This window comes from Macrotis lagotis, chromosome 4 (assembly GCF_037893015.1).
Source record: "Macrotis lagotis isolate mMagLag1 chromosome 4, bilby.v1.9.chrom.fasta, whole genome shotgun sequence".
NCBI lineage: Eukaryota > Metazoa > Chordata > Mammalia > Peramelemorphia > Peramelidae > Macrotis > Macrotis lagotis.
The window spans coordinates 140479469-140505422 of record NC_133661.1 but is presented as its reverse complement, the minus strand read 5'-3'; the positions used below and the strand labels follow the sequence as shown (position 1 = coordinate 140505422).

The 25954-nt window shown below is 36.7% G+C and overlaps 1 non-coding gene across 1 annotated transcript; it reads right to left on the bottom strand.

The window, feature by feature from the left end:
• Positions 1–4859: 4859 nt before the first annotated feature.
• Positions 4860–4966, bottom strand: LOC141523114 (U6 spliceosomal RNA). The gene has a single exon (XR_012478331.1). It is a non-coding gene; the product is annotated as a U6 spliceosomal RNA (small nuclear RNA).
• Positions 4967–25954: the final 20988 nt, after the last annotated feature.

Sequence of the window (25954 nt, the reverse complement as noted above, 5' to 3'; positions counted from 1 at the left end):
AGGAGATGACGACGGTTTGGCGCCGGGGCATGGCCCGGAGCTCGGCTTTCCTCTGAAGGACGACGTTGCCCTGGTCCCGGGACGCCGGGGGGTGGGGCCCGCGGGAAGCCTGCGCGACCCTCCTCCTTTGCCCCCCACCCCCTTAGGCTCGGACTAAACCGCTCGGAGCGACCCCGGCGACGGGGAAAAAAAACCCTCAAATCACTGCGCGCAAGCGGAGCCGCCGGCCAATAAGGGGCGAGGGAGGGCGGGGCTCCGGGGAGCCGGAGGTGCCGGGGCGGGCGGCCCTGCGGCGCATGCGTCGGGGAGGCGCGGCCTGTGGCGCTGTCCCCGCCGCGCCCTGCTCTCCTTCTGCCCTTGCCGCCTCCCTCCGCCCGCCCCGCCCCGCCCCGCCCCGCCCCGCGCGTGCCCTCTGCCCGGGCCGGCCCGGCTCCTCCGCGCTCCGGGGCTCGGCACCTGTCGCAGCGGGCCGGACGGACGCTGCACGCGAGGCCCGCGGCCTGGGGGCGGCCCCCGGGCGCCAGCCTCCCGCTAGCCAGAAACCCGCCGCCGAAGGGGCCTGGCAGCCGCAAAAGCAGCCCTTTTACACCTCCCCCTCCAAAAGAATCCCAGAACCTCCCCAAGCCGCTCTTATCTCCCTTAAGCCGGTTCTTATCTTACTTCTGGGCCCTAGAAGCCGCTCCGTGTTTCTGTTGGCAGCATCTGGATCCGGAGCAGCACGTGGGCTGATTGAAGACACTGAGCTCCTGGAATAATCTCATTTGTAGGTGTGAAAAATAAATTCTTAAAGTTTCTAAAGGTTTTTTTTTGGGGGGGGGGATTAGGGAGTGGGAGAAGTCACTCCAACCAGTCTACCTTTGCTGGGTGCTCCTGTGAGCCGGGCGGCTGATACTGGAGAAAGTACAAGGTCAACGCTGGACAAGACCGGATTCCTCCCTCAAGTAGACGTCTAATATAAAGGGGAAAAAATAAGTGGAAGACAAGCAAGGAAGACATATATAGACATTTACCCTAAAAGGGGTACAGACAGTGCTGAATGAAAGTGCTGAGTAAAGCAAAGCTTTTAAAAAGGGGCAGCTAGGTGGAATAATGACCTAGCAGTGTGGCCTTGGGCAAGCCACTTAACTCCATTGCCTTGCAAAAAAAAAGTATACTTTAAAAAAATGTAAAAGAAAAAAAGAAAATGTGAAAAATTTTCCCCTCTTCTGGAGAAACCTCAGGACATAGTTCTGACTCCACTATAATGGTGGAAACGACATTTTTAGCCAAAAAGGTTGAAGAAGGGAGGGATGGTACAAAGATGATCTATCTGACCCCCCCACCCTTTCACCTCATAAGAAGGAAAAGAGGAAAAACAAAGCACTGAGAAAAATAAAACAGGGTGTTCCAGAGTGCTTTTTTTTTTAACTGAGTAGTGGACTGAAATTGAAGCCCTCCAAAAAACTAGAACACTGTTCCTTTTTTTTTTTTGCTCCACCCCGTCTCAAACCTTGCCAAAACCTGCCCAGCTGCTGAAAAGATTCTACTTTTGGATCGCTTGAGTCATGGAGGGCAAGGAGGGAACTCAGACAAACATTGCAATGAATTGAAGCAGAAGTTTGAGGGGACCTTTGCATTAAACCGGAGGGAAACCTGTTTCTTATAACAGCTCCATACAAGCACCCAGGTTCTCCTGGAAAGAATTTGGATTTCAAATAAGATTCGAGTTTGAGTCCTAACTCTGTCTCTCTCTCTCTCTTAGGGAATTCATTTAAAGTCAGAGGACCCCAGAAATGGTTTGGTCCAAGTCCCATATTTTATACATGAGAAAAGAGATGCCCAAAAAAGTTAAGAAATTTGCACATGCATTTGAACCCATCTTCTAACCTAAAACCCCCCCCCCATTTTTTTACTCTTCCACACTGCCTTCTTGGCCTCAATTCTTTCCTCTTTGCATATTTATTGAAGGAATTGAATTTATCTCCAAGATTACCTTCTGGCTTTAATATTCTATGGTTCTATGGCTAGCTCAATATGGAAGAGTTAGAAACAGAAGCAAAAATAAGTCTTTCACAGAAAATTATAAAATACATAACTGGAAATGCCTATGATATATTCAAGTCACTCATCTGCAGTGAGATTCCATTTTTTCCACTTTATAAAATAGAAACCTGAATACCTACACCACCTCTTCCTAATCTTTTATTGTACTTGTTCAATTATTGCCATTTAGTTCTATCCTACTCTTCATGACCCCATGGATTATATATAGCACGCCAGGTCCTTCTATTCTCCTATCTCTCAGTCTATCCAGGTTGTTGTTTGTTGTTTCCATACCACTAAACATCCATTTCATTCTAGTGCTTCGTAAGTGGCAAAGTGCTATAGAAATGTAATGGGAAATGGAACACTATCCTAGAAATCGAGACTGACTTAATCTCATCCATACCATTATCTTGTCTGGCCTTGGTAAATCACTCAATTTCTCTGGGCCTCAGTGTCTTCATTTGTAATATGAGGCACCTGGACTAGATAACCAAAATCTCTCTAATTCTAAAATTTAAATTATATTCCTAGTCTCAGTTTTAAATTCTGGATTGTTTTCAAAATCCCTTCTAATAGTACCTTTCATAAGGAGAAGGAACTATTTCACTTTATGTTTATAACATCAATCTAACACCATGTCTGTCACATAGTAATTTATTTATTTTTTAGATTTTTCCAAGGCAATGGGGTTAAATGGCTTGCCCAAGGCCACATGGCTAGGTAATTATTAAGTGTCTGAGGTCAGATTTGGACCCAGGCATTCCTGACTCCAAGGCCAGTGCTCTACCCACTGTGCCACCTAGCCTCCCCATAATTTCTTAATGAAATATTGTTTATAGATAATAGTGGCTCATTAAATATAGGTATAAACAGTTATAAAGTTATAACATCTCAAATTATTTAAATATAATTTCACACACCACTTAGCTTCTCCAAAGATACCCAGAAATATATTCCTTCCCCACCTACTGGTAGGAGACTTTAGTACTGAGCTCAAAACTGAAAATGCCTAATGATTCCAGCCTTGGACTGGGGTATTACTTATACAAAAGAGAACATTTCTTCATTACCTTCACTCGCTGCTTTACCTTAAAATTCACCACTTCCTGATATTCTCAGGCACAAAACCTTAGTCCTTTCTCACTTTAGGAAGAAACTATAGTCAGAGAAATTCATTCAGTAAGCTTTTATTAAAAAGTCTTTTATGTGCTTAAGGCTGTATAGTAGTATTCAAGGAGAATTAGCACTTGGGAAGCCCTTTTGAGAGCTGCTCATCATTTATCCTTTGGCATCTATCTTTCATTCAACTCTTCACCCATGACTTCAAAAAGTTATACTATGCACAATGGCCACTCCCCATTAAAATCATCTGAGAAGATGGCTAAATCAGTTTGAGGGTAAGACAGGCCTCAAACAAATCCTTGAGGTAGAGACATGGATAACCCAAGCAAGGGAAGACTTCTCCTCAAGAGAATGTCCAAATTGGTTCAATGGACTTGAAGTCTACCAAAACAGGAGCTGGGGAGTTCTTAGAGTTTGAATGCACACAGAAGACACCAAAGTCATTCCTTACATTCCAGATCATTGCCAGTCATCCTGACTCTTGTCTTGCCACTGGACTTAGAAGACTCAGGAAGAGAGAGTGAAAACAAAGGACTAACAACTACTGGGAGGAAGGGATGAGAAACAAACCAAAACAAAACACTTCCTACTCTCAAGGAGTATACATTCTCAGTGAATATGAAATCTATACAAAGAAAATGCAAAACTTAATGTGGAAAGGTAGTTCCAAAGGCAACTGGGGAGATCAAGACAAGTCTTACTTAGGAGGTAACATTTGAGCTGAATCTTGAAAGTAGATGAGTTCTTCTAGGTAGAGGTAAGGAAGGAGTATATTCAAGTATGCTTGTATTAGCCGGGCTGCTTTCAGGAACAAATAAATAAGTTTCAGTAGAATTTTGAAAGAAGGATCTGGATTGAGAAAAGAAATGTAATGTCAGACAAAAGAATGTCAAGGAAAAGAATGTTAAAATGAAAAGAAACAAGCTATAGGTAAGGTAAAGGAGTAGTTTGAAAAAGAGTTTATTAGTCAGTTTACTACCAATGAGTTCAGTTAGTACTCATTTAAAGTAAGAAAGAGACTTTAAAGTTTTAATTTAATAAGACAAATTTCCTCAATGAGATATTTCTAAATATTCCTAGATGAATGGTTATAATCCTTAAACTCCTAAAATCATGGTATCACATCTTTAGAGCTAGAAAGGACCTTCTGGGCCATTGTGTCCAAACCCTTCATAGAATAGTGGTTGGGAAACTGAAATCCAGGCAGACTAAACAATTTACTCAGGGTGACAAAGTTACTAAGACAGTATTTGAAGTCAAATCTTTCTGTTGATAAGTCCTGTGTCCCAACCACTATTCTATGTTATTTCTCAAGTGTGAAAATAGGTATAAAAATGTTAAGATTGTATATTAATTTCTTTTTGGTTTGTTTTTACAAGGCAATGGGGTTAAGTGACTTGCCCAAGATCACATTGCTAAGTAAGTATTAAGTGTCTGAAGTCAGATTTGAACTTAGGTTCTCCTGATTCCGGGGCTGAGGCTCTGTGTACTATACCACCTAGCTACACCCTGTATATCAATTTCATGACAAGAAGAAAATCCTAAATCAGTAAGATATAGAGGAAAGAGCACTGGCTTTAGTACCAGTGAACTTGGTTTAGTTTCCACTTCTGACAGTTAAAACTCACATAACCTTGGGAGAAATCCCTTGAACTCCTTTGGCTTCAGTTTCCTTATCTGTAAAATGAGGGTGTTGACTAGATTAATGGCATCTGAAGTCCCTTCCATTCATGAATTTGCATGTCATCTTTGCGAAGGGGACATGCTAATCTTCTCTGTATTGTTCCAATTTTAGTATATGTGCTGCCAAATCAAGCACCCCTTCAAGACTTAAATCTGATAACTCTGGTTTAAAACTCGATATCTTAAAGAAAAACAGTAATTAATGAATGAATGAATGAGTGACTGAATGAACGAATGAACACTAAGTATTTACTATGGTCCAAGCAGTGAACTAAGTGTGAGAAAGAAAATATAAGCAAGCTAGGCAGTCCCTACCTTCAAGGAGTTTACATCAATATTGTAAAGTAGGTAGAGAGAGAAGAGGGTAACCATCTTTATCCAGAAATTTTGAATTGAATAGGAATTAGTACAGTTCCAGACAAGAAAAAAACAAGCCTACTATCAGAGCCAGAGTCCTAGAGGTAGTTCCTGTTTGAGGAAGAAGAATATAGTCAAAGTTTGGCTAACATTATAGGGAGTAGCAAATACATCTGCTGTGAACTAGGTATAATGCCTTGTATTTAAACCAAAAAAAGTCCCATTCCTAAAATGAGCAATTCTAATGTAGTAATTAATTAACCAGCTGTAAATATTTTAGAAAATCAAAAACATTTCAAATTACATATCTCCAGTTTATATAAAACTAAAACGTAAAGTAGGAAAGAAGATTGTTCTCAGAACTAAAATTTTAACTACATCAGGATGTGTGTGTGTGTGTGTGTGTGTGTGTGTGTGTGTGTGTGTGTGTGTGTGTGTGTGTGTGTTCACTTGTGCCCAAGGATTTGGGATTTTAGTATTTTAGAATTGTTTGAATGATACAGTAAAAGTGAGAATCTTTCAATGATTAAAGAAATTAGTATATAATATGGTTACTATTTGATGAAAGGTTTCATCTTTGTGAGTGTTCCCTCCACCAATGCAGATCACATCTACATGGGCACTATCTCACCCACCTTCCTTCCTAACTTATAATACTGTGTAATTCTTTTTCCTTCCAAGCACTTTTTAAAAAAATATGTAATATGCAAAGAAGAACAAGAAGGAAGATTGCATAAGAAACCTGAACTTTGCAGTTTTCATCTCTGTTCTCCACTAAATTCTCTAAAGAGGATCCATCAAATGCATTAGAGTCCTTTCTCTACATGGTTCTTTTGATACACTATATAATCATATACTACTTAAGTTATTCATCTATATTAACTCTTTTTTTAAAGATTTTATTTGAGTTTTACAATTTCCCCCCCCCATTCTTGCTTCCCCTCCCCCCCACAGAAGGTACTCTGCTAGTGTTTACATTGGTTCCATGTTATATATTGACCTCAGTTGAATGTGGTAACAGAGAAATCATATCCTTAAGGAAGAAATATAAAGTATGAGATAGTAAAATTACATTAGGATATAATACTTTTTTTCTAATTTGATGGTAATAGCCTTTGGTCTTTGTTCAAATTCCATAATTCTTTTACTGGATACAGATGGTATTCTCCATTACAGATAGCTCAAAATTGTTCCTGGTTGTTGCACTGAAGGTTGTTACAAGTCCATTAGGGTTGATCATCATCCCCATTATATTAACATTTTTTTTAGATTTTTTTCAAGACAATGGGGTTAAGTGGCTTGCCCAAGTCCACACAGCTAGGTAATTATTAAGTGTCTGAGGTCGGATTTGAACCCAGGTAATCCTGACTCCAAGGCCAGTGCTCTATCCACTGCGCCACCTAGCCGCCTCTATATTAACTCAATGTGTAATCAAGCTACCCCCTTTTGTAGTCTGGGTTGATATTTTTATGTCACCTCTCAAACAAAAGTGATGTTTTTATCTGGTTTTGATCCATTATGAATCTTTCTATGATCCTTTGAGTCAACAGCAAATTTGATTCTTCTGAGATTATGATGTTTCCTGATTTGTAGCCATGTAATTTTACTAAGAAAATAATTTCAGTACATAATTATATTGCTTATCTACTTTATCAACTTGGATAGCTTTCCAATAATGCAGACCAAAATCCGTCCACACTTATCCATTCTCATGGACAACTCATGTCCATTCCTCCCCTAAGTTTGACACAGGGAATACACAGTCAAGAGTTTGGGTTCCTTTTTCTATTCCTCCTTAAATCACAAGGATATAAGTATAATATTTAGGGTATTTACATGAGTTCAAATCTGACATCAGACACTTCGTATAGCTTATCACCTTGGGCAAGACATTTAACCTCTGCTTCAGTTTCCTCAACTGTAAATAGGAATAATAGCAGCACTTATGTCTCAGGATTATTGCTAGGATCAAATTAGATAATATTTATATTATATTTTATATAAAATTATATTAATATCTATAAAATAGTACTGTTTCTGGCATATTTGTAGGAGCTTTATTTGTCCTTTTTCCCTTCCCTTTCTTTCCTCCTTCTGTCTATCTTCCCACAGACTAAGGGTCATTTCTGTTGTACTATCTTTCAAGGAATCTTATGTGATTTTAATATTAATGGAAGATATTTTATAAAATTAAAAGTTCAACTTGCTCAAAGTTAAAATGCAACCATAAGAGAGTAAGAATTAGAAAAGACAACATTAACAAAAAAGTATTTTATTTTAATTGACTAATGAAAATGGGAGATTACTAAGAAACATCAAAATATGATTAATTACTTTGTTCTGAGTAATTAATATGTCTGCTGTTCTGCTGTTTAGTAGTCAGTAAGAGTAACTTGAGCATATGTAGAATAACTAATACTGACTATCATATTCTTTTCAGGCATTATAAATGGTGTTTTTTATTTCCTATTTGAATATCACATGGGTCTTTATTCTTGAGTGTCTGATGATGAAATAGGATGAAATCAGGTTCTAAGAGAACATAATGAAATGCAGCTTTCTTGTGTTCAGTATATATTCATACATGTGAAAAGCCAATAAAAAAGAACTAAGTAATTTCAAAACTATAAGAAATTGCATCTTTTACATCTGGTATTTCTATATAAATTTTATATATGTCTTCAAACTTCTATTATGCTGTCACCAATTCTCATTTGACTATTATACTTTTTTTTCCTTTTGCCAAAAGGCTTATTCATGAGTTGCATTCACCCCATATCAAGTACTCTTCTTTGATTTTCTTCTTTAAATTTTCTGTCCATATAAATTGTGTTTGATAACATTTAAATTTTCAGATTTCCCCCCCCTTCATTTCAAAGATATTTGATCTTTATTTAAATTCTTTGGTTTTTATGTTTACATTTTTTTCTATTTGGAGCGTTCCTCCTTTGTCACTTAGCAGTGCAGTGGTTTTAGTTCCTTCTTCATAATTTTTTTTTAGGTTTTTGCAAGTCAAATGGGGTTAAGTGGCTTGCCCAAGGACACACAGCTAGGTAATTATTAAGTGTCTGAGACCAGATTTGAACCCAGGTACTCCTGACTCCAGGGTCAGTGCTTTATCCACTGTGCCACCTAGCCACCCCCATAATTTCTTTTAAACAGCCAGGTATTGCAATGTAAAACAAAACAAAATAAAGAAAAATATCTATGAAACTTTCCAATTAGAACCCTCAGGATCTAATTTTGCTTTGTAGGTCCTACCTTAACTTCAGGTAAAATAAGTATCCCAATATTCACATTTTTGAAAAATTCAGGAAAGATCCTGTGTAGCCCTACACCTCATACTTGATAGTCCAGAATTATTGATCAATTCTTTTCTGATCAACCAATCCCTATTTTCAGACTCATTTAAAATGCAAATATTATTAAGAGAGGTAGCACATTAAGCTATATACACCTTAATAGAACTTAATCTTACAACTGCAGAATTTAGAATTGGAAGGGACCTTAGAGATCATATACTCCATTTTTTTTTTCATTTTACAGGTAAGGAAACTGGCACCTGGGAAATTAAATGATTTGCTCACAAGTAAGCTGGAACTGGCACAGGTTCTCTAGTTCCAAATCCAGAGTTCTTTCCAATACACTATGCCTTCCTTCCTCAAAACACTACAAAACCTCCTTAAATACATAATAATAGGAAAGAAATGCACAAGTGAAAAATAAAATATATGGAAAAACATCATTTAATTATGACATATAGTTAGATGGACAAACTATTGTATTAATCTATTTATATGTTTATCTTGGAAAATCACCACAGAAGAATAGTGAAGTAGATCCAAAATTAGATTATGGAATCATAGATTTAGAATTAGAAGAAATTTAGGGGTCAGTTAGTATAATCCTGCCATTTATATGTGAGAAAAATGAGTACCAGAGAAGTAAAGTGACTTGCCCTATGATCATACAGTAGTTATGTTTACTAGATGATTTTCTGTTCTTCAAAACTGAAATAGATTTGATAGTCTAGGATCCATGATCTATTTTATTCTATGGGGGAAAAGAAGACAACACTAAGGAAATGCTTTGTTTGCTTTATAACTTGACCAAGAACTGGCCATGCTACAAAGCATGAGTAAAGTTGAGAAATAAACCATGATCTGCCCATCTTTAAATTGCACTTCAGGGTGAAGGCCTGACTATATACATAATTACTTCTCACCAATTTTCCCTACCCCATGGCTCTTAGCCACTGTCTTCTGAATATCACTTCCTCTAGTCAGGCATCATAGACACTATAAAATTCTAGTCTAACACAGCAACATAAATTTTATGCTTATGCTGAGATTGGATCAACAGTCCAGAAAAAAATTGAGAGGAAAAAAATCTTTGTAATATATATATGTAATAGTGAAAGATTAGTGATCATAGTTTTTACATGCCTGTGTGGCTTAACCCCTCTGTGGAGCTACTAGTACTGTTGCTTATGTGCTCCTAAGAGTGTGCTTCTCAATAATTAGTCAGCCAGATCATTAGCTGTTAGAAAAGGGATTCACTAATATTAGCAAAATTTTTATTGAGTCAATCTCCATCACAGGTAGGACAGAGACAAGGATCAAGTGGCAGTTTTGTTAATTACTTTCATTGCAAGGAACCAATTTGCAAATCATGGGATCTTTCCATCCTTAGAGTTCCATTGTGCTTTAGTGTAAGAAGATATTATATAGTGGGAAGGGAGGGGGGAGGTTGATCATAAAACAATCAGTTTGGGGGCCCAAGTGGTCTTCTCAGGACAAGTCTATAGGGCAGACCACACTACAATCACAGCAAGTTTGGGAGCTGTCCAAGTAGGACAACACTGGTGTCCTTGAATATTTAATCATGAGGGTACCCCATTAATCTGCTTGGGTACATTATTATTTTTGCTGAGTACAGGACAATTGTACTGATTCACTTCACTTAACACAGGCAAGTACAGGTCAGGGAAAGAATGAAGGTCCTGTCAGGATTGATAAATCTCTCCAGGTTACTTTGATTTCACTGATTTCCCAGGTCAGAGTCTGTGTGTGAAAAGGATCTCTAGAAGCTAAATTATTATTATTATTATTATTATTATTATTATTATTATTATTATTATTATTTTACTAAATTCACTGTACATAACATCAATCAATATGAAAATCATAACTTTCAAAGTTAGTAAAATCATAAATTCAATAAGATGGAGTAGCAAGAACTGTAGATTAAAAAAAATTCTTTCCCCAAGTTTAAGAAATATATTCCCACAAATACACACAAAACCTGTGAGGATAATGGACACAAATTTAAAATACAATAGTAGTAATATACATGGATAGAAATTTGGGTGATAAAGGGGTAACAACTCCTATTGACTGGAAAATTCTTTATTGAGTGATGCAGAGGATGTTTCCTCTTAAATTTCCTCCCATGAGCGGCTGTTTTTCCACATACATTTGTGTTTATTTTTGTTCATGTTTGTCCTCAGTATCTTTCTCTGCTCCTGGTCATATGCATTATCTCCTACTAGTCCAGGTTCTCCAATGGTATGGTCATTAGGGTAATGGTAGAGCATATCTTCTCCTCCCCCTCTGGATTTACTTTCTACCTCCTTTCCTGGTTCCTGACATCCCTCAAGAGTCTGCCTTCTCAAAGCATTCCTGAGTCTGAGTTAGTTCTTCACTGCTTGACTGCTCCAATTTGAACTCAATAGCTGCTGAAATCTCTCTAGTTTCTTAAAACCCCAATTGACATGGTTAGTTTATTTAGCTAACCAATCACCATTTTCTCTTTTTGACTCAATCAAAGAATTTTAAAACCTCATAAAGAACTGTAGAATAGAAAGTCTTACAAATTCTTAAAACCTGATCAGTTCTTGTCTGAGTTCTCATTCTTATATGCATCTATGTATATATATATACATATATATATATATATATACATATATATATATATATTAAACAAAATATAAAATTTCCTCTCTAACTTCTCCCCAGCAACTGTTTCTATGATAGTAGCATGCCAGCTATGTCTTGTAGCAATGATATACCACATTCCTCTTCTACAAAACCAAATTTTCCTGAGAGAAGGAAGATCACTAAATGTGTTGAAAAGAGTCACTCCCCAAAGGGCAACAAAAATGTGTATACCCTTTGATCCAGCAATACCACTACTGGGTCTATACCCTGAAGAGATGATGGAAAAGGGTAAAAACATCACTTGTACAAAAATATTCATAGCAGCCCTGTTTGTGGTAGCAAAGAATTGGAAATTAAGTGAATGTTCTTCATTTGGGGAATGGCTTAGCAAACTGTGGTATATGTATGTCATGGAACACTATTGTTCTATTAGGAACCAGGAAGGATAGGAATTCAGGGAAGCATGGAAGGATTTGCATGAACTGATGCTGAGTGAGATGAGCAAAACCAGAAAAACATTGTATAACCTAACAGCAACATGGGGGTGATCATCAACCTTGATGGAGTTGCTCATTCCATCAGTGCAACAACCAGGGACAATTTTGAGCTATCTGTGATGGAGAATACCATCTGTATCCAGAGAAATAATTGTGGAGTTTGAACAAAGACCAAAGACTATTACCTTCAATTTAGAAAAAAAAACATTATCTTATTGTGTAATTTTGATATCTCTTATACTTTATTTTTCTTCCTTAAGGATATGATTTCTCTGTCATCACATCCAACTTAGATCAATATATACCATGGAAACAATGTAAAGACTAACAGACTGTCTTCTGTGAGGGGTGGGGGGAGGGAAGCAAGAATAGGGGAAAAAAAACTCAAAATAAATAAAATCCTTCTAAAAAAAAAAAAGAAAAGAGTCACTCCTAGTTCTAAATCCACTAGACAGTTGCAAGTTTTTTTTACTTTATTTGCATAAACTGTTCATTGATAGTATCTTTTGTAAAAGTATAATTAGCATTTACTTGTCATCTGTGCATCTTTTGTATTCCCTAAGAAAATATAAGTTCCTTGAGGGTAGAGACTGTTTTGCCTTTCACATAATTTAATAATTTAATTTTAATAGGTTCACTTTTAGGATGATATCCATCTAAGATGGCATTTTTCCAAACTTTTATTGGTAAAAAAACACAAACAATGTTATATTTATATCTATATCTACAAGTATATATATAAATATAAATATATATGTATATATATATATATATATCTTGTGTGTATATTTGAGAATGGAAAAAGCTTTTCCAGATATCATGCAGCAATATGTTTTTCATCAGAATGTGTTTCATCATATATTTATACAGAGAACTTACATACCTATGGAATTGTCACATTTTAAATAAGCTGAATTCAGCTAGCCAAGAAAGCAGAATTTGACTCCATCTATTATAACTCCTTTTACTATTCTCTTTAGCACTGAAAAACTGAGATATCACTAGGTCCTCTTCAGTCAATTATTTTAGAAATGAATACTGATAATCAACCAAGGGATATTAGATGTAAACAGTTCCTACTTTCTGTACCTCTCACATTAATACAATACTAAATGGAAAACAATCTGAAGGACTTATTAAGAAAATTCATTTTTAAATGATAAAATATGTAGTTGAGTATATTATCAAGCAGAAATGTATTTGAAATGTAACATTCCCTTTCTACCTTCATTGCTTTATAACCATTCTTTGCACAATTGTGAAGCTTTCAAATGCTTCACAGAGTAAGCTTATGGCAGGGCAAAATAGTTTGGGACTCACAAATTTAGGTGTCACCTGTGGTTGCCCAGAGTCAGAAATAGGATTTGCATGTTGACTTTAAAAACTTTATTAAAAAAGTAGACTTTTTAAAAATTGTGTTTGCTTTTGTTACTATTAACTCCAGATGCTCTGGGGTGAGAAAAGACAAAATACCCTTCTCCACTTTAATCACTAATGTACTTGTTAAGCTTGAAATGAAGTTGAACTAACTTGCAATATACATCTCTCTTACCTTGGACTTTCTTCTGATTTTAATTTTTTTAAATTACTAGTAAAATTGTAAGATATAATCTTGTAAAATTCATATCTTTTGAATTTAAATTTTAACTAGTTTAAAACAACTTGAGAATGAAAAAACAAAAATTCATGGAATTAAATGAAAAACAAGAAAATAGTCAATAAAATTATAATCAATCCAAAAGAACATGTTAGAACATTTTTTAGTCATAAATAGAAATTATGCTACTGCCTTATCATGGTTGTATGTTCTATTGATGTTTATTGTACTAGTTATTTTTTCCCATAATTGCATTGGTTTGTAATGGCAAGATTTGTAATTGCAATTTGTAATTGCAACTGGCCAGAGAAAAAGTTTCAATCTGTATCATAATAAAATTAATTGTTAACTCTAACTAATAAACAAGCTTTTCATTATTCATATTACTATGAGTTAAGCATTGTGTTAGGTAATAAAGATCCAAAAAAGAAAAGAAATAGCCTTTCCTCCCAAGGAAATTAAATCCCAGTTGAAGGGACATTACAAGCAAATACAGACACACAGACACATACAAACTCACAAGCACATGATCTAATATTGTGTGTGTGTGTGTGTGTGTGTGTGTGTGTGTGTGTGTGTGTGTGTGTGTGTCTGAGACAAGGAACTAGCAACTAGGGAAGATCAGGATGGAATAAAGTCTGTGACCAGGGTCCAGCTATGCAGTTTAATTCAGGGTATTGCCAATTCTAAAATATTCCCCCAAATAGCCACCACTAGAGGAACTCTCTGGAGTTTGTCAACAAAGATTATCTCTATAACATCTTTTATAAAATGATTATTTCAGGGATTAGGAATCTCCCATTCCACCCTAAGGGTTTCCACACTATGCTCAACTTCATCGTGGTAGAAAGGGACTATAAATTTAGTTCAAGTCCCCATCAAGAATAGTATTTCAAGGGGTGGCTAGGTGGCATAGTGGATAAGGCACTGGCCCTGGAGTCAGGAGTACCTGGGTTCAAATCTGCTCTCATACACTTAATAATTGCCCAAGTGGCCTTGGCAAGCCACTTAACCCCATTGCCTTGGGAAAAATACTAAAAAAAAAAAAACCCCAAAAGAATAGTATTTCATCTTCTATTTATTGACAAATGATTATGTTCCAGGTTTTGAGGGTATAGAAACAAAGGCAAAAACAGTCTCTACCCTCAAGGAACTTATATTTTCTTATGGAATACAAAAGGTCCACAGATGACAATTAAATACTAAATATATAGAAAGGTGGCATAGTGGATAAAGCACTGGCCTTGGAGTCAGGAGTACCTGGGTTCAAATCCGGTCTCAGACACTTAATGATTACCTAGCTGCGTGGCCTTGGGCAAGCCACTTAACCCCATTTGCCTTGCAAAAACCTAAAAAAAAGTAAATATATAGAAAGTAATAAAAAAATTAGTTTCAAGAGGGTGGGCACTAACAACTGGGAAAGAATAGAAAAAGCAGGGGACTGCAAGCTGTGCTTGGAAGGAAATGGGCTGCTTTATGAGTTAGAAGTGGAGAGAGTAAATTATAAGCTTGAGGACACTACTTATATAAAGACAATGAGTCAGGTATAATATGGGAAACAAGTAGCAGGAGTTTGAATGAGATGTAATAATATGAAATAATATTGGAAAGTTAAATAAAATATCCAGTAAATATGATGATGTGAAAAGTCATCAAGGAGTCAACACTTCCCCATTTTTTCCAGTCAAGATTTAAAAAGAGTATCAGATCAAGTAGAGTAAGACATCTAAAGAGAAAAAATGGCAAGCTCTTTCATCTAGCCTAGAATAGCTAGAAGCCCTGGCTGATGAAAATAGAGGGAGAGGTAGTCTTTTTGGGAAAGCCAGAATAAATGCAGGGAAACAGGTCTAAAGCCTGTAGCAATAGTAACATCAAGGGTCTAGAAATTCAATAGTGCTCCACTTCAGGAAGCCTCAGAGGGTCATAAGCAAAACCAAGAGAAACCAATCAAAAGAGAAATACTACAAGCAGAAGAATAGAATTCAAATAGTTCAAGTAGTAACAAGTCACAGACATGATCACATAAGACTTGGCACCAAGCGATTACTAGAAAGGAGAGAAAATATTGAATACAAAATTCCAAAAGGCAAAAAGAAATGCTTATGCCAAGAATAACTTATCTTTAAAAAAATGAGCAAAATCCTTCAGGGGAAAAATAGATTTGTAATAAAGTAGAAAACTTTCAAGTATTCCTTATAAAAGGAACAGAACTGAATAGGAGTTCACAAAACTTAGAAAATTATAGCATGTTTGGCCATTTAGAAGAAGCTAAATGATGATGAAGTAATAATTTTCTAATAGAACATAGGAGCAAGTGTCCTTTCAGAATCCTAATATCTAATACTAATGTTAATAGGAGTAAAGCAAGATAAATACAGGACCCTAATTGTACTTTTCTGCTTTGCTGGTTTTGAGAGTGTAAAGGAAAAGCATATACTAGAGAAAAAAATTATAAAGGAGGAACCTTCCAACTCATATAAATAGGATACATGAGAAGAAGATTATACAAGGGGAGACAAAACTCAGTAGTTAATAAATCTCATTCTTATTTGAAGTCAAAGGTGAATTGAATGCACATATTCATTAAAATGAATGAAATTCATTAAGAATCAACAGGAATTTGAATGGAAAGGGGTTAAAAAAGGGAGAATAGAATTCTGAAGGAGAAAATAACTTTAACTTTAGAGGAAAAATCATAAGGAATAATTAAAGAATGTATAAGACCTAATATGGGATTGGTAAAAGAAAAAGAATAGAAGAATAGAAATAAATCACTCCAAATGTAGATTACTAATGTTGATCAGATTCCTTTTTTCCCATCCTCTCCTTTTTTTGTAAAGTGTGAGATGGGAAGAAAACAGGAAAAAGTTTAAGAAATTATGATGGAAAAAAATCCATAATTAACAATTCTAACGGTGAACTTGAATGGGATAAACTCACCTATAAAATAAAGTAGGAGAACTGGAAGGAATAAGAAGCAGAATTCAAGACTACATTGTTTATAAGAAACATACTTGAAACATTCACAAAGAGTTAAAATGGAAAACTGTAGCAGAATTTGTTATGCTTTGGTAATTTCAAAAACCAGGAACAGGAATTATGATCTCAGGGAAGGCAACAATAAAAAGAGACATGTAAAAAAGAAAAGCAAGGAAATAACATGCTTCAAGACATTCTAGGTAATAAATTACTATTAATACTTAATTAAATATACCACATGGCACATCCTTGATACATGAAGAAAAGTTAATAAAATTATACAGAGAACTAGAGGAAAAAATTATAATAATTGGGAGCCTCAATATTCTCCTTTTAGACCTAGATAATTCTAACAAAAATAAATTTTGAAAAAAGTTAAGAATATGTATAGAACTTAGAAAAGTCAAATATGATACTTAAATATCTGATGATTTTTGAATAGGAACTAATAATTACCTAGCTGCGTGACTTTGGGCAAGTCATTTAATTCCATTACCTTGCCATCCCCCCCCAAAAAAAACCTCGAAAAAAAGAGATAGGCAAACCTTTCTAATAAGATGGAATTTTAGTTGGGACTTGAAGGAAGTCAGGGAAACTAGGAGACAAAGATGAGAGGAGAGAGCATACCAAGCTCTCTTAGTGGGATAGCTAATGATTTGTATTTTGTATTTTATCTTACAGGTTAAAAGAAATCAGTTGCAATATGTGAGCTAGTAAATGACATGATTACATGTATGTTTTAGTAATATCTTTTTTGACAGCTGTGTGGGAGATGGATTGGAGGAGAGAGATTAGAAGAACAGTTAAGTAGGTGAGCATTAACTCTAAAATATGATGAGGACTTGAACTAAGTGAATGGATAGAAGTAAACAAATATAAGAGATACTGTGGAAATATAATCAAGAATTGGTAATTGATTGTATCTGAAGGGAAAGGTTAATGTTTCTCTTTGAAAGCATTAAGAGTCAAAAGGTATGTCAGAGAATATAAAAAAGTCAAACATGAATCTAAAATTAAAAACTAAGTAACTGGAAGGATGGTGATAATCTTAACAGAAATTAGAAAATTTGGAAAAATCATGAATTCTTTTAATAATATGCTAAGCTTGAGATATTGATGGGACATTTAGGTAAAGCTGTCCAACAGGGAACTGGTAATGTGGAATTGGAGTTCAGAAGATCAATCAGGTTTTAACACAGAGATTCAGGAGATATCTGCATAAAGAAGATAAGTAAATCTGAAGGGGCTGATGTCAAGAGAGAGGGTAGAGGAGAAAAGGGTCCAAGACAATTTTAGGGGCTGCTCATGATTAATAGATAGGAAGAAGATAATCTAACAAAATAACTGAGACAGTAGGGGAAAAAAAGAGAGAATATTGTCATATGAGCCTGGGGAAGAAAGTCCAGAGAAGGGATGATCATAGTGAAAGCAGCATGGATGAGTGGTGAATTCTTTATACTGTTAGAAAGCTCTGAAGTTGCCCAAGAAAACAAAAGTGGCATGACAAACAATATAAGAAAGCTCATTTGGGTACTGCTTTGAAGGCCAACCCATTTGGAGGGGGATCTCATGCAAAAGGGAGTGTCTTGGAAAAAATTGTTGGAGAAGCTAAGCAACCCCAATTCTACCATCAGGAAGTGTGTAAGAGTCCAGTTGATTAAGAACAGCAAAAAAAATCACTGCCTTTGTTCCCAATGATGGCTGTTTGAATTTATTAAGGAAAATGATGAAGTTTTGGTTGCTGGATTTGGTCATAAAGGTCATGCTGTTGGTGATGTTCCTGGAGTCTGCTTCAAGATTGTAAAAGTTGCAAATATTTCTCTTCTGGCCTTGCACAAAGGCAAAAAAGAAAGACCAAGATCAAAAAAACTGTATGATGATTTTGTCATGGTTAAAAACTTTCATTAAACAAAAGCTGCAGAACTATGGAGTAAAATGACTTAGAAAAAGGTCAATGAATTTAGCAGTTAAGGTACTAATCTTTAAGAAAGTAGTTTCAGTTAAATTGTGGATTCATAAACCAGATTACAAGGAATTTAAATAGAAAGTAAGGAGGCAAGAATGCAGACATTCCTTCTATGTGTTTGACCTAAAGGGAGGAGAATGGTAAGATGATAACTTGCAGGGACAGGCAGGACAAGTAAAGGTTTTCTAAAGCTAGTAAGATTTAGGCATATTTGGATAAGACAAGAAAACAACCAATGATAAGGAAAAATTAAATATGGGATAAAGAGAATGATCAGGGAGATAAGTTCCCAGAGGACCCAGGAGAAGATCAAAAGTGACAGGTTTAGTCATGTCATGGAGAAGGGTCATCTCTCATCATAGGCTGGAGCAAAAAAATAAAGAATGAGTATTTCTAAAGAGGGATCTGAATATGTGAAGAAGAGGAGAGGAGGCACCTTTGCTTAGCCTCTTTTCTCAATAAAGCACCTCTCTTGAAAACAGGGAGAGGAGGTGCTAAAGGGTGTTTTTGGAGGAAAGAAAAGTTTTGAAATAATTACTGTGTAGATACAATAGCATACAGACTCTACTCAAAGATTAGGCAAACCAACAAAAGATATGTACATAAAAATTTAATTGAACAATAGCAACAAAACCCAGCTAATACAAATCTAATATCACAAAGTCTTTCTTATTCCTCATAAATCTATGGAACACAATCTCTTCCTATCCCACTCCCCAAAGATTCCCATAGCAATGGAGAAAAAAGGAATATACCTTCAATTCCTTGGAGGAAAAGCTGTCTTTAATTACCACTTGAACATCTCTAGAACTTCATTATATGCAACTCTACCTCTGTTGGTCTGTCAGAAATCCTGAGACCCACTTCCATAGCCTTCACTCTTCCTGGAAGCCTTTACTTTGTCTTCAATCCCCAAAATTCTCATTCCTCTTCTTTCTACTTCTGTTTCTGGTCATTTCTCAGGTTATCTACATGGGGACTACATTTAATATTCTTTTAATTTCAAATCTCTTGAACCCTCAATCCCCAGACAAATATTATTCTCTCAGGGTTAGACCCTAGAACCACATGCCTGTTGATTGTATTCTTTAATCCATCTTTCTCACTTTTATCCCAGTTCCACATATTGGAAGCCAAAGAGATCACTTAGGTACCTGATATGAAGTGCTTATCTTTCTTCACAGAGGGGAATCTAGTACCGGGGTTTTCTGGGATTAGATGTAAATAACAAACTCCTTTATATTAATCATTTTTGATTCTCATAATGAACTTTCAAAACATTATTTTGATAATTTGATGAGGCTTCAAGAAGCATAAAAATGCTGGTTGGGTGGGCTGGAAGAGATACAAACAGCAAGTACTCCACTATTATTCCTACCCTCAAACAAAGTCCTCATCTTCCTTTCAAACAGTGTATGGGAAGGTGAAGGCTTGCTTTTTCTCATTAATGAATATTAACATGAGTATGGATTTATATATTAGGTCATAAATATATATATAACCTAGTAAAACATAAAAATAATGACAATGATACTAATAATGATAACAATAATAAAAAGCTAACATTTAAATGCTTAAAATTATTATTTTATTTTATCCTCACAACCCCCCTGAGAGGTAGGTGCAATAATTATTTCAGACAAGGAAATTTAGAAGTTACTGACTTACTAGTCTCTTAGTGAGAGAGGTCCAATTTGAATTCAAACCTTCTTGACTCTAGCCCAGTGACTTCATCCACTGTGCCATCTAGTGAATAGGATATAAGACAGTTAAGTTTTTACCTCAGGTAAGAGTTAAAAACAAAAATATAAAAGAGGCAATGCCCGAGAGTACACAATAACAGTGATGATGGGAAAATGCGGTGACCTCAGAGAAAGGGGGCTTGTTCTGAAAAACTCACAGATAATGGGTGGCTAGGTGGTGCAGTGGATAAAGCACCGGCCCTGGAGTCAGGAGTACCTGGGTTCAAATCCGGTCTCAGACACTTAATAATTACCTAGCTGTGTGCCCTTGGGCAAGCCACTTAACCCTGTTTGCCTTGCAAAAACCTAAAAAAAAACCCCTCACAGATAGACCACCTGCTTCCAGAGTTTTAGCTTTTAATTCATAAGTTACTGCAAAGCTCACGTTATTACAGTAAGTTGACAAGTTACTATGTAAAGTTCTCAGGTGACTGCAAACAGTTCACAAGTTAAGCTCTCTGGGGAGGCAGGAAGATATAGAGTTACTTAAAGGACAGGCTGAGGTTAAAGTGCTTAAAGAGAAAAAGAGAAAAGGAAGGGAAGCAGCCTCAGATGTTCATTGGTTGGTTCTTGTCCTTCGTTATCAAAGAAGACCAAAATGACATCACTATGTTTGAAACAAATTACAGTGTGTGTGGCTGATTAGACCAATATGAGCTTGGAATACTCTGCCACACATCAGGCACAAATAGTCCATATGAACACCTGGGGAGGGTACCTAAATTTGTGGATGTTATGTTTCCTTTGAGTTGCTTCAATTTGGTCTTCCTCATAGGGTACAGCACCCTCACTGATTAGGGCATGCCATGCTGGGCAATCCTGTGCCATTTTCTCACCCATGCTATACAATTGATTCTAAAGTTCTTCAATGGGACCTTCAGGGTGTCTTGGTATCGCTTCTTCTGACTCTCTTGTGAGCACTTGCCCTATGTGAGTTTTCCAGAAAATAGTATTTCTAACTCTTTTATTTTATAACTATTGGCATTCCAACAACATGCCAAATCCATCGTAGTTGCACTCTCTGTAGTAATGTTGGAATGCTAGGCGGTTTAGCTCGAGAAAGCTAGGATCACCGTTTCAGTGTCTGGTATCTTCTCCTGCCACATGATCTCCAGAATCTTCCTAAGACAATCTAAATGGAAGTGATTCAGTTTCCTGACATTGTGCTAGTAGACTGTCCAGATTTCACAGGCATATAGCAATGAGGTCAGCACCACAGCTCTGTAGTCCTTCAATTTGGTAGTCAGACCTCTTCTCTCCCATACTTTCTTTCAGAGTCTCCCAAATTTGAGCTAGTTCTGGCAATACATGTGTCAACCTCATTGACAATGTGAACCTCCTTGGAAAGGACACTGCCAAGGAAAGTGAACTTGTCCACAGTACTCAAGACTTCTCCATTTGCTGTAATTGATGCTTATACACATGGATGAGGTGTTGTTGGCTGATGGAGCACTTATATTTTCTTGATGTTAATTGTTTGAACAAAATTAGCACAAGCAGCAGATACATACTTTGTTGCAACTCAGCTAGCTTCAGAGGCTGCATTGAGTGCACAGTCATCTGCAAACAGAAGATCATGACCACCTCTCCCTCCACTTTGGTCTTGGCTTATAGCCTTTTCAAGTTAAATAATTTACCATCAGTGTGGTAGCTGACTTGAAGCCATATTCATCCTCAGTGAAGGCATTTGACAGCATTGAAGATTTTTGAAAACATAATGCTAAAAAGTATGGGAGCAAGGACACATCCTTGTTTTACTCCTATGGTTACTCCTGGGAAATCTTGAGAGCATCATCCACTTTCTAGAACCCAGACATACATGCCATCATGAAAGTAATGTACAATACTGATGAACTTCTCTAGGCAAGCAAATTTTGACAATTTTCCATAAATCCTTATGCCTGATGATATCAAAGGCCTTGGTCAGATCTACAAATGTTGTATACAGACCTCTGTTCTGTTCCTGGCATTTTTCCTGGGCAGCATATTGACTGTTCCTCTATTCTTTCTGAAGCCACACTGGCTCCAGATGAAGGATCATCCTATTGAGAAAGACTATGGCAAGTATCTTACCAGCACTGACTAAAAGAGAAATACCCCTGTGATTGACACAGGACAATCTATTCCCTTTACCTTTATAGAAATGGACAATGGTGCATCTTTCTCAGATTCACTTGGACTTTACATTTAATGAAATTAAATACTACCTTCTTAGAAATGGATGAACTCTCCAGCTGGCAAACCCTATGGAGTTCTCATTTTTCATTTAGCAGCTTCTATATTTCCCCATCATTTTTATCATATTAGTCTTGATATTTGTGAGTATTCTGGCCCAGATGAGCAAACTCAGTTCTGTACACCAGATCTCTGAAAGGTGTCCAACTCCTCTTCTGCTCCACTGTTGCCAACTCTGTGTTGACTCAGTCTTTCCTCCAAGTTAGCAACAAATTGTTCCTATCAGAGAGACATTCTAATTTCTTGACTTTAATTCTTTTAATATTCTTTTTGCCTTGGGGCCACCACTTTGGTTGAATGTGAATATTTTGATTAGAGAGGATGAGTCTGTGATCAGTCCAGCACTCTGCACCACACATTGCCTTTGTCACTCTAACGTCCTGTCTGTCTCTTCTCCTTACAATGATGTAGTCTAATAGATAACAATGTTTGTTTCAAGGGGGCATCCAGGAATTTTTATTGCATTTAGGTAAATGGAAGACAGTGTTTGTGATGAGAAGGTCATGAGATGCTCAAGTCTTCAGTAGAAGGTGGCCATTGCTATTGCAGTTTCCAACCCCATTCCTCCCAAGGACTTCCTGTCATGTCTGGTAATCTGAGCCTACTCTAGCATTTAAGTCACCCAGAATTATAAACTTGTCCTCTTCTGGTACATTGATGATAAGGGTGTCCAGGTCTCCATAAAAGTTTTCTTTAATTTCATCAGTGTTTATCATGGTGGGAGCCTAAATAGGCCCTGATGATGTTAGGTTGATGTTTTCCTGGGAGTGGCAATCTCATTGCCATGAGCCTGTCATTCACTCCTTTTGGTAGCCCTCTTCAGGGCAGCTTTCTACCTTTGATGTCCACCTGAGCCATCTAACTCTCACCTGTGGCTCCAAGAAGCTATAGCATGCATAGCAGCCACACCCTGGTAAAATGTTTCAGCAGGTGGGCTAAACCAGGCTGAGGGTAACTGAGGGAGTCTCAAACTAATCACTGAGTAATAGAGGATGTCTACCCCAAGCATGTGAAGTCTTCCACTGGTGGAATGGGCAGAGAACAATTTGTTCCTATGGCCATGAATCGATCTGAAGCAGGTGCTGTGGAGCCACAGATGTACCTAGGCGTAGACCCATTCTTGGTCTAGCATGAGTTGAGGCCATATTGGTAGCTACAAGTTAGGGGGAAAGTAGTTATAAAATGAAGTTATAAAGGGAAAAGAGAAGAAAAGTTGAGGAAAGAAAAGAGAGAAAGAGAAAAGAAGAGAAACTTAGATCAACATAGATCCAGTCTTATGGAGCTAGGACCATATTGTTAAAAGAGAAGAAGCTTAGATGAGAGAAGAGAGGAAAAAAAAGAAAGAATGAGAAAAGGAGAGAAAGAGAGAGCTTGTGTCTAGCAGAGGGAACAACAAGCAGGACAAGCTGGGAAAAGAAAAATCAAGTTAAGAAGGGAAAAGAAGCGGTGGCTAGGTGGCGCAATGGATAAAGCACTGGCCCTGGAGTCAGGAGTACCTGAGTTCAAATCCCGTCTGAGACACTTAATAATTACCTAGCTGTGTGGCCTTGGGCAAGCCACTTAACCCCATTGCCTTGAAAAAACCTAAAAAAGGGGAAAAGAGAAGAAATTTAGGAAAGAAGGGAGAAGGTAATGGCAGGGAGCCCAGGAGAGGAAAAGAGAAGAGAAGAAAAGTTTAGATCAATACAGATTTAGCCACATGGAGCTGGGGCCATATTGTTCCAATCACATGGTCAGATCATGGAGAGCTTAGAGTCAGTTAGCAGTTAGCAGTGGGGGAAAAGCAAAGGAGGAAATGGAAGAGTACTGGAAAAAACCTGCTCAAGCCCCTTTCCTGTGTCTGGGACAAGAGTGATACTTGAGAAATGATTAAGCACCTGGCTTTAGGTATTCTCCAATGTATACACCACAGAGGTTGGACCTCAAGAAGTGGTTAAGACATAATTCATTGAGCTGCTATATTCTAAACCTTTCCTGCCCCAAGAGTCCTTTGAGTCCAGCATGGTTTAGGAAATGTAGAGAATGGACAGTCTTTTTTTTCCTGTGCTCTGCTTCAGTAGGGTTACCATAGTGGTGGTCTCAGACAATTGAGAGGAAATCAGACCTGAGGGGGAGGAGAATAAATAATCAGAACTTTGAATTAATCAGAACCTTTTTAAAAATTTATTTATTTTCATCCATTTGTACATGTATATTTCCAAGTTACAAAATTTCCTTCGACCCTCCCTTCCCACCCCTCTCCCATCAGTATCAGGTTAGGATTTTACATACATATTTTGTTAAACATATTTACAAATTATTAATTTTTGGCATGAGGATTTGGCATTAGGATTAAGGGAAAGAGATACATAAGAGATAATTTTAATAAATTGTTCATCAGATTCAGTAGGGGTGGTTTTTTTCTGTGTATTTTGTTTTTCTTCATCTGATTGGGAAAATATAGTTCATTATCAGTATAATACAGTTGTCCTAGCTCTCTGGACTGTCTAGAGGAATTGTTTCCATCAAAATTGTTCATTTCATAATGTTGTTGATGTATACATTGTTCTCTTGGCTCTACTCCCTTTGTTCAGCATCAGATCCCATAAGTCATTCCAAGCTTCTTTAGAGTCCAATCATTTATGGTTTTTTTATAGAACAATAATATTATATAGTATTCATGTACCATAACTTGTTTAACCATTCCCCAATTAATGAGCATCCCCTCAATTTCCAATTCTTTGCCACTACAAAAAGAGCTGCTATGAATATTTTAGAGCATGTAGGACTTTTCTCATTTTTTTTTCTTCTGGATGTATTCCTAGAATTGGAATTCTGGTTCAAAGGGTATGAACAGTTTTATTTCTCTTTGGGCATAATTCCATATTGCTCTTCAGAAAGGTTGGATCCATTCACAACTCCACCAGCAATGGATCAATGTCCCAATCCTCCCACAACCTCTCCAAGATTGATCATCTTCCCTTTTTTTCTCATCTAGGCTAATCTAATAGATGTGAGATGATAGCTCATTGTTGTTTTAATTTGCATTTCTCTAGTCAATAGTGATTTGGAGCATTTTTCATATGATTTTACACATATATATATATATACATATATATGTGTGTGTGTGTGTGTGTGTGTGTGTGTGTGTGTGTGTGTGTGTGTGTGTGTATAGCTTTAATTTCTTCATTTAAAAACTGGTCTAATCATATCCTTTGACCACATACCTTGTGTGTATCTCTCTACTTCAGATGTGTTTCTTGTAAACAACATATTGTAGGATTCTGGTTTTTAATCCATTCCTATTTTATTGGACAGTTCATCCTATTCATATTTATAGTTAAGATTATTAATTCTGTATTTCCCTCCATGCTCTTTCTCCAATTACATTTATCTCTTTCCTTTTCTCTTATTCCTTTTCACCAAAATTTTACTACCTTTCCCCTTTGAGTTTTCTTTTAAAAATTTAACTTTTGGTTTATTTTCACTTTCACCTTCCCTTACCTTCTTCCCTTATCTTTCCCATTCCCAGTCCCACCTCCCCCTGTAGATTAAGTTAGATTTTTAAATCCAAGTGGGAATGATACATACATACATACATACATACATACATACATACATACATACATACACTGGGCTAAATCTATTGAATAGAATTTACTCAGCATTCACATTCTCCCCTTTTTCCTTCTAAAATTATAAATCTTTGTGCCTCTTCCCTTGGTGCTCTAATATTATTAATCAGGTATCATCAATCACAGTTTGATTATTTGATTGCTTGATAAGCTCCTATTGTTATCAAGATATCACAGATTGTTTACTTGATTGTTTGA